At 43.7% G+C, this 12219-nt stretch overlaps 1 long non-coding RNA gene across 1 annotated transcript; it reads right to left on the bottom strand.

Annotated features, from left to right (window-relative positions):
- Positions 1–4401: 4401 nt before the first annotated feature.
- Positions 4402–11596, bottom strand: LOC117521534. The gene is made up of 3 exons (XR_004563962.1): positions 11311–11596; positions 8462–8699; positions 4402–4710 (listed from the first exon to the last, which is right to left on the bottom strand). It is a non-coding gene; the product is annotated as an uncharacterized LOC117521534 (long non-coding RNA).
- Between the last annotated feature and the right edge of the window lie 623 nt (positions 11597–12219).

The raw sequence follows: 12219 nt of genomic DNA, 5'->3' as shown, positions 1-12219 counted from the left end.
GGCAGATCCCGAGCAGCCAGGAAAGCAGGCCGACTGGGTGACTGTGAGGAGGAAGCGTAGTTCAATCAATCAATCAATTTTTTTTTATATAGCGCCAAATCACAACAAACAGTTGCCCCAAGGCGCTTTATATTGTAAGGCAAGGCCATACAATAATTATGTAAAACCCCAACGGTCAAACGACCCCCTGTGAGCAAGCACTTGGCTACAGTGGGAAGGAAAAACTCCCTTTTAACAGGAAGAAACCTCCAGCAGAACCAGGCTCAGGGAGGGGCAGTCTTCTGCTGGGACTGGTTGGGGCTGAGGGAGAGAACCAGGAAAAAGACATGCTGTGGAGGGGAGCAGAGATCGATCACTAATGATTAAATGCAGAGTGGTGCATACAGAGCAAAAAGAGAAAGAAACAGTGCATCATGGGAACCCCCCAGCAGTCTACGTCTATAGCAGCATAACTAAGGGATGGTTCAGGGTCACCCGATCCAGCCCCTAACTATAAGCTTTAGCAAAAAGGAAAGTTTTAAGCCTAATCTAAAAGTAGAGAGGGTGTCTGTCTCCCTGATCTGAATTGGGAGCTGGTTCCACAGGAGAGGAACCTGAAAGCTGAAGGCTCTGCCTCCCATTCTACTCTTACAAACCCTAGGAACTACAAGTAAGCCTGCAGTCTGAAAGCGAAGCACTCTATTGGGGTGATATGGTAACTTTAGTCTGTCAAGAAGATTCCCCATTTACATGAACAAATTGTAATCTATTAGACAAATATAGTATATATAGTATATAGTAGTTCTAAACAGAAGCCCCGGTACACCGCCAACCCGTTCACATTTCTAACCGTTTTTTCCCCACTCGACGACACACCCGCAGAGGATCAAACTCTGGTTATTGGCGACTCTGTTTTGAGAAATGTGAAGTTAGCGACACCAGCAACCATAGTCAATTGTCTTCCGGGGGCCAGAGCAGGCGACATTGAAGGAAATTTGAAACTGCTGGCTAAGGCTAAGCGTAAATTTGGTAAGATTGTAATTCACGTCGGCAGTAATGACACCCGGTTCCGCCAATCGGAGGTCACTAAAATTAACATTGAATCAGTGTGTAACTTTGCAAAACAATGTCGGACTCTGTAGTTTTCTCTGGGCCCCTCCCCAATCGGACCGGGAGTGACATGTTTAGCCGCATGTTCTCCATGAATTGCTGGCTGTCTGAGTGGTGTCCAAAAAATGAGGTGGGCTTCATAGATAATTGGCAAAGCTTCTGGGGAAAACCTGGTCTTGTTAGGAGAGACGGCATCCATCCCACTTTGGATGGAGCAGCTCTCATTTCTAGAAATCTGGCCAATTTTCTTAAATCCTCCAAACCGTGACTATCCAGGGTTGGGACCAGGAAGCAGAGTTGTAGTCTTACACACCTCTCTGCAGCTTCTCTCCCCCTGCCATCCCCTCATTACCCCATCCCCGTAGAGAATATTGATTTATTCTGCCTTACAGAAACCTGGTTACAGCAGGATGAATATGTTAGTTTAAATGAGTCAACACCCCCGAGTCACACTAACTGTCAGAATGCTCGTAGCATGGGCCGAGGGGGAGGATTAGCAGCAATCTTCCACTCCAGCTTATTAATTAATCAAAAACCCAGACAGAGGTTTAATTCATTTGAAAGCTTGACTCTTAGTCTTGTCCATCCAAATTGGAAGTCCCAAAAACCAGTTTTATTGTTGTTATCTATCGTCCTCCTGGTCGATACTGTGAGTTTCTCTGTGAATTTTCGACCTTTGTCTGACTTAGTGTTTAGCTCAGATAAGATAATTATAGTGGGCGATTTAACATCCACACAGATGCTGAGAATGACAGCCTCAACACTGCATTAAATCTATTGTTAGACTCGATTGGCTTTGCTCAAATGTAAATGAGTCCACCCACCACTTTAATCATATCTTAGATCTTGTTCTGACTTATGGTATGGAAATTGAAGACTTAACAGTATTCCCTGAAAACTCCCTTCTGTCTGATCATTTCTTAATAACATTTACATTTACTCTGATGGACTACCCATCAGTGGGGAATAAGTTTCATTACAGTAGAAGTCTTTCAGAAAGCGCTGTAACTAGGTTTAAGGATATGATTCCTTTATGTTCTCCAATGCCATATACCAATACAGTGCAGAGTAGCTACCTAAACTCTGTGAGTGAGATAGATTATCTCGTCAATAGTTTTATATCCTCATTGAGGACAACTTTGGATGCTGTAGCTCCTCTGAAAAAGAGAGCCTTAAATCAGAAGTGCCTGAGTCCGTGGTATAACTCACAAACTCGCAGCTTAAAGCAGATAACCCGTAAGTTGGAGAGGAAATGGCGTCTCGCTAATTTAGAAGATCTTCACTTAGCCTGGAAAAAGAGTCTGTTGCTCTATAAAAAAGCCCTCCGTAAAGCTAGGACATCTTACTATTCATCACTAATTGAAGAAAATAAGAACAACCCCAGGTTTCTTTTCAGCACTGTAGCCAGGCTGACAAAGAGTCAGAGCTCTATTGAGCCAAGTCTTCTTTTAACTTTAACTAGTAATGACTTCATGACTTTTTTTGCTAATAAAATTGTAACTATTAGAGAAAAATTACTCATAACCATCCCAAAGACATATCGTTCTCTTTGGCTGCTTTCAGTGATGCCGGTATTTGGTTAGACTCTTTCTCTCCGATTGTTCTGTCTGAGTTATTTTCATTAGTTACTTCCTCCACACCATCAACATGTCTATTAGACCCCATTCCTACCAGGCTGCTCAAGGAAGCCCTACCATTAATTAATGCTTCGATCTTAAATATGATCAATCTGTCTTTATTAGTTGGCTATGTACCACAGGCTTTTAACGTGGCAGTAATTAACCAGTACTTAAAAAGCCATCACTTGACCCAGCTACCTTAGCTAATTATAGGCCAATCTCCAACCTTCCTTTTCTCTCAAAAATTCTTGAAAGGGTAGTTGTAAAACAGCTAACTGATCATCTGCAGAGGAATGGTCTATTTGAAGAGTTTCAGTCAGGGTATAGAATTCATCATAGTACAGAAAGAGCATTAGTGAAGGTTACAAATGATCTTCTTATGGCCTCAGACAGTGGACAGATCTCTGTGCTTGTTATGTTAGACCTCAGTGCTGCTTTTGATACTGTTGACCATAAAATTTTATTACAGAGATTAGAGCATGCCATAGGTATTAAAGGCACTGCGTTGCAGTGGTTTGAATCATATTCATCTAATAGATTACAATTTGTTCATGTAAATGGGGAATCTTCTTCACAGACTAAGGTTAATTATGGAGTTCCACAAGGTTCTGTGCTAGGACCAATTTTATTCACTTTATACATGCTTCCCTTAGGCAGTATTATTAGACAGCATTGCTTAAATTTTCATTGTTACGTAGATGATACTCAGCTTTATCTATCCATGAAGCCAGAGGACACACACCAATTAGCTAAACTGCAGGATTGTCTTACAGACATAAGACTTGGATGACCTCTAATTTCCTGCTTTTAAACTCAGATAAAACTGAAGTTATTGTACTTGGCCCCACAAATCTTAGAAACATGGTGTCTAACCAGATCCTTACTCTGGATGGCATTACCCTGACCTCTGGTAACACTGTGAGAAATCTTGGAGTCATTTTTGATCAGGATATGTCATTCAATGCGCATATTAAACAAATATGTAGGACTACTTTTTTTGCATTTGTGCAATATCTCTAAAATTAGAAAGGTCTTGTCTCAGAGTGATGCTGAAAAACTAATTCATGCATTTATTTCCTCTAGGCTGGACTATTGTAATTCATTGTTATCAGGTTGTCCTAAAAGTTCCCTGAAAAGCCTTCAGTTAATTCAAAATGCTGCAGCTAGAGTACTGACAGGGACTAGAAGGAGAGAGCATATCTCACCCATATTGGCCTCTCTTCATTGGCTTCCTGTTAATTCTAGAATAGAATTTAAAATTCTTCTTCTTACTTATAAGGTTTTGAATAATCAGGTCCCATCTTATCTTAGGGACCTCATAGTACCATATCACCTCAATAGAGCACTTCGCTCTCAGACTGCAGGCTTACTTGTAGTTCCTAGGGTTTGTAAGAGTAGAATGGGAGGCAGAGCCTTCAGCTTTCAGGCTCCTCTGGAACCAGCTCCCAATTCGGATCAGGGAGACAGACACCCTCTCTACTTTTAAGATTAGGCTTAAAACTTTCCTTTTTGCTAAAGCTTATAGTTAGGGCTCGATCAGGTGACCCTGAACCATCCCCCCAGCAACCCTTAATTGGAGTAAGGAGGTATAGGCAATGAATAAAATAAAGTAATCTACAGTATTATCCAAAAAACATGAAAAGTGTGGACAGAGTTAATAAACATACTGATGCGCTGGATTTTTAAAATCTACATATGATTTAATTATTGAGATGTTTTACTGGAAATGTTGATGTTTTAACTGTTACCTTTGATCAAATCTACAAATCCATTCACAAAATTAGCTTCCACATCTAATAAAAATGAAAAACAAATCAGAGATCCTTGTTGCACATTTATTTTGCAATTAAATAAAATAAAACGTCTGAATCTCATAAAAGTTTTCCATCAGATAATTAATTGGTCATAAAGAGGACATAAGTTTTGTTCCTGCTGAAGGTTGCTCTGCCAAAAATTTCATTCTCTCACCTCCATGTCCCGCTTCTGCTGCCGTTGTATTGTCCTTTAAGAAAACAAAACAAACAAAAAAATCTTTCAATTTTATATTCAGTCAATATAATCTAAAAAAAAAACAAAATTAATCAAAACAAAAAATAAATAATAAAAAAGTAGTCTAATTTTTTTTATAAATAAATGAAAATACAGTATATAAACTGCAACCTTAAAATATCCATTTTTTTTAGATGATAAAATTACAGAATTTATTGTTGATGGTCTGCTAATGTTGTTGTGGCCAGCCTTTTGGCTGCCTCTCTCCCCTTTCTCTCCTCTTGTGTGTTGTTGGTCTGTTTTCCCTCCAGGTGGCACGCTGCAGGGCCGAGAAACACCTGCTGCACGTCAGCTACTCGCACCTGAGGCTCATCAGGAGTTGGTTACTTAAACCCCGGCTTTGAGCTCAGTCATTGCTGGATTCTACACATTGACTCTCTATGAGCAATCCATGACCTTGACCTTGCCAGAATCTCAGCATGAAGTCTAAGCTTTCCACAGCTCGTCTCAGGGTACCCTGGCCAACTCCAATTTCCGTATAAAAGCTTGTTGCTGTTTTTGGTGTTTCCAGACCCCCTCCTGTGCAGCTCTCATGTCGCATATGCTCCTGGCTCCCACGCCACCTTCTGCACTTCGTCACTTTGGAACTCTCCAGCTCTCAGCTACAGAGCGTGTAGCTCAGCCACGCTTCAGTTAAGTTCCTGCATGTCTGTGACATCCCGTTCTCACGCTGCACCTGTTGTGACTGTTCATGATTAAGAAGCATCTCCAAGAAATGTTTCCAAGAACTGTATGAACTGTTATGTGTCGGACGCAGCTCGGAGAACCGACCAGCGTTTGAAGGACCCAGTATGAAATAAGCAGAGCACGGTACAAAGGCTAACTGAATTTAATACATAACAGTGATAATATAATAACAAAAAGGTGCGGCCTGGCGTGGTGCGCTCCCAGCAGCGCTAACGGGCCGGAGCCAGAAGCTGTTTCGGACCCAAGGACCCCGCCGACACCCCCCAGGTGGCCGCAACAACCGAGTCTGTGAAAGAAGGAACCATTATGTGAGTCCACACTCTACACACAGAACACTTAAAGGTGTACAAACAGCAAACACTTCCTGGCTTGATTACTGATCAGCTTCCCAACCTGCAGGCATGGAACATCCAGTTCACAAAACTCCACTGCAGTGGAAGCTGATACATGACTAACAAACAGCTCAATACAATAAGGTGTGAGGGACACCACATTTACTGACTGTATAACTGTTAGTCACAAAATCTAACGTACCTCAGGAAGTGTGCTGACGAGCGTGAAACCTCACCCCCTCCTCTTTCACAGACTGTGCATCAAACCTGGACGTTCTCAGCATCCGCTGTTGATGAGATGGCTCCCGAGACGACGATCTCACCCGTCTGGTCACAAGGTCGAGTCTCTGGCAATACACACTGTGCACTCCAGTCTTAAATGCCAACATGTTCCAATCCATCCAGATGCACCACAGCTGTGAGTCCTGACGAGTCGCAGGTGATCAGGGTGAGGTCCTGACAGCCTCAGCAACACAGCCACTCAGTCCCAAACGCACGCCACCTGGGAGGAAAACCAAAAAACAGAAACAAACCGGCAGCCAGGCCCCCCCAGCCATATAACATGAACACTGATAGTGAACCACTGAGAACTTTTCAAACTGCTTCTAAAGTCAGTCCTGCTTAATTGGAACTGCATCACAAGAAGTGCAGCACCTGACCTCTGAAGATATTCATGAACTGTGAATGATTCCTGAACAACAAACCTTATTTCCTAGACAGCGAACCTTATTTCCAGAATTGTGAACACTCCTGTTTAAGCCTTCTGTAAACTGTCAGTTGTTAAAGGCTTCAGTGTTACAAGTGCAATCACTCACCTCTCCTCTCCTCCATTCTCCTAGTTCCTGTTCCCGGCTCTGTATGTTCCCACCTGGCCCTGGCTCCAGTTCCATATACTCCAGGATTTCAGTTCTCTTTCAAGACAGGCTCGGGAACCTAATTTCCCCCTAATTTCCACCACTACAAGCGGGCTGAATCTCCACTCTGCAGGCACCCCCAGCGCAGCATTTTTATTTTCTTATTTATTGTAAATAAATATCTTTTCATTCATAACCAGTTCTGTTCTTTGCTCCCAGCATTTGAGTTCATCGTCTGTACCGGTCTGGTCCCGTCTGGACCTCTAATCATAACAAATGCACTAATTCATTTGAGGCTTCTAGCCAAAGTTAAATCTTACTTAAGGCAGAAAGATCTTGAAAAAGTGATTCATGCTTTTATTACATCTCGCTTAGATTCTTGTAACTCCCTGTATGTTGAGATTGACCAGTAACAGCTGAACCGCAGCAGCTCGTCTTCTAACTGGGATAAAGAAGCGTGAGCCCATAACTCTAGTGCTCTCTGCCCTTCATTGGCTTCTGGTTAGGGACAGGATAAATTTTTAAGATTCTTTTATTTGTTTTTAAGTCTCTGAATGGGCTGGACCTAGAATACTTGTCTGACCTTATTAAATAACACCAGCCCTCCAGACACCTCATGTCGGCAAATCAGATGCTTCTGGACGTTCCTTGATCCTTCCTAAAAACTAGAGGAGATCGAGCCTTTGCGGTTGCGGCTCCCACTCTTTCGACTGAGCTGCCTTTCAAATTGGACTGCAAATAGCCTGTCCAGTTTTAAAACGCTTAAGTCTCACTTGTTCACCTTGACCTTTAGCTGAGTTTAACCACCTTTTTGGGTCTTTTATCTGTTTTTTTTTCCACTGTATTATTGTTTTTGTCTGTTCTTGTTTTTATTGATTTTTATTCTTTTTATTGTTGTGCCTGTTTTACTGTAAATCACTTTGGGAGGCCGTTGGCTGTTGAAATGTGCTATATACTGTAAATAAAGCTGACATTGACATAATCAGACTGTATTTAATAATTTTTTAACAATCATTTTATTGTTTAGTGATCACAGCAAATTTCCTCAATGAATTGGGATTTAACAACCCATCTGGTTAAGTCATTGAAAGCCAGGACCTTAGTTTTGATCCAGAACAATCACAAACCTTCACTCAACTTGAGCGCTGCAGTCAGGACGCCCACTGAGTCCACAAAGATCTCAGTATCACATCATGGTCCTTAACCTTCCCTCACAAACACAGACAGTCGCTGGACTCCATGACTTTACCCAACACTCAGACCATGCAAGCATTAAAAAGAGCCCGAACTCATCCCAGATGAAGTCACTGGGAAGATGTCCGACACTACCTCCAGTCCTCACATCACACACACAGTAGCTGTGTTCAGAATGACTATGATGTCCTGAAACTTTTTGGGGATCCTACAATTTCTCAGGACATCCCACAGGGCAGCACAATGAACCAAATCAAAACATTTCCACAAGGCACTGTCGATGCTCACACCAGCACTCAGTATCAGCTGAGTAAAGTAGTTGGGACAAGTCCTGTTCAAAATGACCTTGGAGCCACGTTGCTGGACATCACACCATTTGCCAACAAACAGCAAAGATAAACACTGAAAGAATGGGAGCCAGAACATCCCTGATGAACACCAACATTCACTCTCCTTCCACTTCATGACTGGACTGACTAGGCTGAGTGTTCATGATCTTAGCAGGAGGTTCAGGTTCACATAGCTACCCATTGGGTCTGCTGCAGCCCCATTTGTCGGGACAATGCCGTGCGCTCGATAGGTGTTTTTGTTAAGGAGCTCCTACGACATTTGTGTGAACTGTCTAATAGGCCCTTACCTGGTCTGTGGCAGTGGGAGGGATCTCTGGTACTTGTGGACCAGGTTGTTGGGTAACAGGGTGGAAAGCTGGAGTCTCAACATCTTTCTTTTGCAACTCTGGCTCGGTCTGGTTTGAAGTCGCCGTAGTTTCATCTGGTGGATCTGAGTTAGTGGGTGGAGTCAGAGATTTGCTTTGTGGAACGGGCTCCACCCTGTCCAATGCATCATCTTCAGCTGGACAGACATCTACCAGACACCTAGTTAGAAAGGGTGTGGCCATCAGTGACAAAAAAGCACGACAGACCTCTTCAAACACTGCAACATTCAAAGTGCTCGATTCAGCCTCACCGAGATCTCATCAGAAAGTGGAGTTATTATGTTTTAATGTTTCTGTGTAGGCTCTCAGTTGTCCAGGTGGTTTCCATAGTAGAGAAGCTTGAATCTTCGATTGGACTGTGTTGCTTGAACGCGAGGATGTTTCACTTCAAATTGCAGAAGCTTCCTCAGCTAAAATTCTTGCTCTGGTAGTCTGACTTCTGTCTTGACTCTTGTAGAGAAGAACAAACAGAAGCCACAAAAGCTGGAGTTTTAAACCTAACCAGACCCCTCCTACCGAGAGGCCGACTGCTATAGGCTAGTGACTAAACAATAGCTCTAATTAGCACCTATTGTGCTCTAGTTAGCACCCTCCTAATGACAGGGCAGCTGTCCATCCTAATGATGGGACGGAAGCCTCTCCTGATGGCTCCCTTGATGACTCTCCTGATAATGTGAATGACTCATTACCATGAACAAAAGACTGAAACTACTTTGACCTGAGTACCCCATTGTAAACAGGGGACAAAGCGTGTCTCAGACCCCCTCCACGGTTAAGGCTGGGTTTCAACTGTTTCACAAAGAATGCTTCCTTGACACCTCTCTCAAACCATTTCTTCTCTCTGGCTAAGATTTTAACTTCCTTGTCCTCAAACGTGTGGTTAGTGTCTTTCAGGTGGAGATGAACTGCAGACTGAGGTCCATTTGCGCCCTCTCTGTGGTGCTGGTATAGCCTTTTGTGTAAAGGTTGCTTAGTCTCACCTATGTAGTGTTCATTACAGTTTTCCTGACATCTGATAGAATACACTACATTGCTCTGTTTGTAACTAGGGATCCTGTCCTTATGGTGAACTAATTTCTGTCTCAAGGTGTTAACCGGTTTAAAGTAAACTGGAATTTTGTGCTGTCTGAAGATCCTCTGTAGTTTTTACCCTACTCCTGCTAAATAAGGGAGAGACACTCCTGTTCTTCTTGTCTCCGTCTCCTGTCTATCTGGTCTCTTTGTTTTCTGGGACTTCTGCACTTTGTCCAGGGACCATCGTGGGTACCCACATACTGTGAGGGCTTTCCGTACAAGTTATTGTTCTTTAACCCTTCCCTCTGCAGTTGTGGGCACCTGTAGGGCTCTGTGTTGAAGAGTCCTGATCACGCCGAGGTTGTGTTCAAGGGGGTGGTTTGAACCAAAGAGCAGATATTGGTCAGTGTGAGTGGGTTTTCTGTAAACCCCTGTCTGGAGCTGCCTGTTCTCTCCAATCGTAACATCACAGTCCAAGAAGGCTAAATGGTTGTTTCTGGCATCCTCACGTGTGAACTTGATATTGGAATCCACCGAGTTGATGTGTTCTGTAAATTCCTCAACCTCCTGTTGCTTGATTTTAACCCATGTGTCATCGACATATCTGAACCAGTGACTGGGAGAGATGCCCGTGAAAGACGTCAAGGCTGTCTTCTCCACTCGCTCCATGTACAGATTGGCCACAATGGGGGATACCGGAGACCCCATCGCACAACCATGGATCTGCCTGTAGTAATTCCCCCTAAACAGGAAATACGTGGTGTTAAGACAGATCTCCAAGAGTTGGCAGATGTGGTCTGGTGTGAGTTTGGTCCTTTCAAGTAGAGACACATCCTCCAGCAGTCTCTGCCTCACAACTGAGATGGCCTCAGCGGTGGGGATGCAGGTGAACAACGATGTCACATCAAATGACACCATAGTTTCATCTGCCTCCAGCTGCAGGTCCTTGATCTTGTTCACAAAATCTTGTGTGTTCTCCACATGGTGGTCTGAGTTACCCACTAGAGGAGCCAAAATCCACTTGAGGTGCTTGGCCAAATTGTATGTGATGGAATCTGTGCTACATACAATAGGCCTGAGTAGCACGTCCTGTTTGTGGATTTTGGGCAGTCTATAGATGCATGGAGTGGCGTCACCAGGGTACAGTCTGTAGTATGTCTGCCTGTCGATGAGTCCCTCTTTCTCCAGGTTTTGGAGGTAGCTAATGATTTTCTTCTTATAGCCACTCGTGGGGTCTCTCTTCAGACTGGAGTCACTGAGCAAGTTGTTGATCTTGGCCTCGTAGTCCGATGTGTTCAGGACCACTGTGCATCTGCCTTTATCTGCTGGCAGGATAAGGATGCTTTGGTCCTTCTGCAGTGCTGACAAAGCTTTCTGTTCTTCTCCTGTGATGTTGGACGGAGGAGGCTTAGCACTGTTAAGCAATGCTGTGACTCTTAGTCGGAGGTCCCCAGCCTCTGACTGTACTACCAGAGCAAGAATTTTAGCTGAGGAAGCTTCTGCGATTTGAAGCGAAATGTCCTCACGTTCAAGCAACCCAGTCCAGTCGAAGATTCAAGCTTCTCTACTATGTTTTAATGTAAATTAATATTTCAAATGGCTGATAATGTTTTGGACATGTACTAAAAAATATTCAATAAATACTGAAGTTTGTCTGCACATAAAACTGAAGCAGTCAGAAAAGGGCCAAAAACTTCACATTGTTTTTTGGGCATAAATTTTTTCCACCTGATTTTTCAATTAAATTGTAAACATACCTTTTAACGTCTGCACCGATCGACAACAGAAAAGACGACAGTCAAAAAGTCAGTGTGAGTGAACAGTGGAATATTGAAGGAAGCAAAGCAGAAATCTACACGTAGCAGCCGGCAAACTGGAAAAATAATCATCGGTACAAAATCTCTGAAACTTCTGAATCAAAGCAAATGTTCTAAATTCGATTTTGTTCCTTCATGTACTTTCTAATCAATGACCTGTTTCAGTGATATTGGAGTTGCCTCGTCAGCAGAAGGAAAAAAGCTATTAGTTTTCCGTCTCCATTATGAAGGTATCTTTGTTTAAACTAATGACTGTGTCGTTTGGCATCCTGGGCAGAATCCTAGGTAGTGGATTAAACAGGGGTTTTCCATTTATCCCAACTGAATTTTGCTGTGACTCTCTTTCAGGAAAGCATCCATCCATCCATCCATCCATCCATCCATCCATCCATCCATCCATCCATCCATCCATCCATCCATCCATCCATCCATCCATCCATCCATCCATCCATCCATCCATCCATTTTCTTCCGCTTTATCTGGATTTGGGTCACGGGGGCAGCAGCTCAAGCAAAGCCGCCCAGACCTCCTGATCCACACACACCTCCCCCAGCTCCTCTGGGGGAACCCTGAGATGTTCCCAGGCCAGCCGAGAGACGTAGTCCCTCCAGTGTGTCCTGGGTCTTCCCCGGGGCCTCCACCCGATGGGACGTGCCCAGAAAACCTCTCCAGTGAGGCCTCCAGGGGGCATCCGGAAAAGATGCCTGAGCCACCTTAGCTGGCTCCTTTCGATGTGGTGGAGCAGCGGCTCGAATCCGAGCTCCTCCCGAGTGACCGAGCTCCTCACGCTATCTCTAAGGGAGCGCCCAGCCACCCTGTGGAGGAAACTCATCTCGGCCACTTGTACTC

The sequence above is a fragment of the Thalassophryne amazonica genome, chromosome 2 (genome assembly GCF_902500255.1).
Source record: "Thalassophryne amazonica chromosome 2, fThaAma1.1, whole genome shotgun sequence".
Lineage (NCBI taxonomy): Eukaryota > Metazoa > Chordata > Actinopteri > Batrachoidiformes > Batrachoididae > Thalassophryne > Thalassophryne amazonica.
The sequence above is the reverse complement of the archived record's forward strand: the minus strand, read 5'-3'. Positions and strand labels throughout refer to the sequence as shown.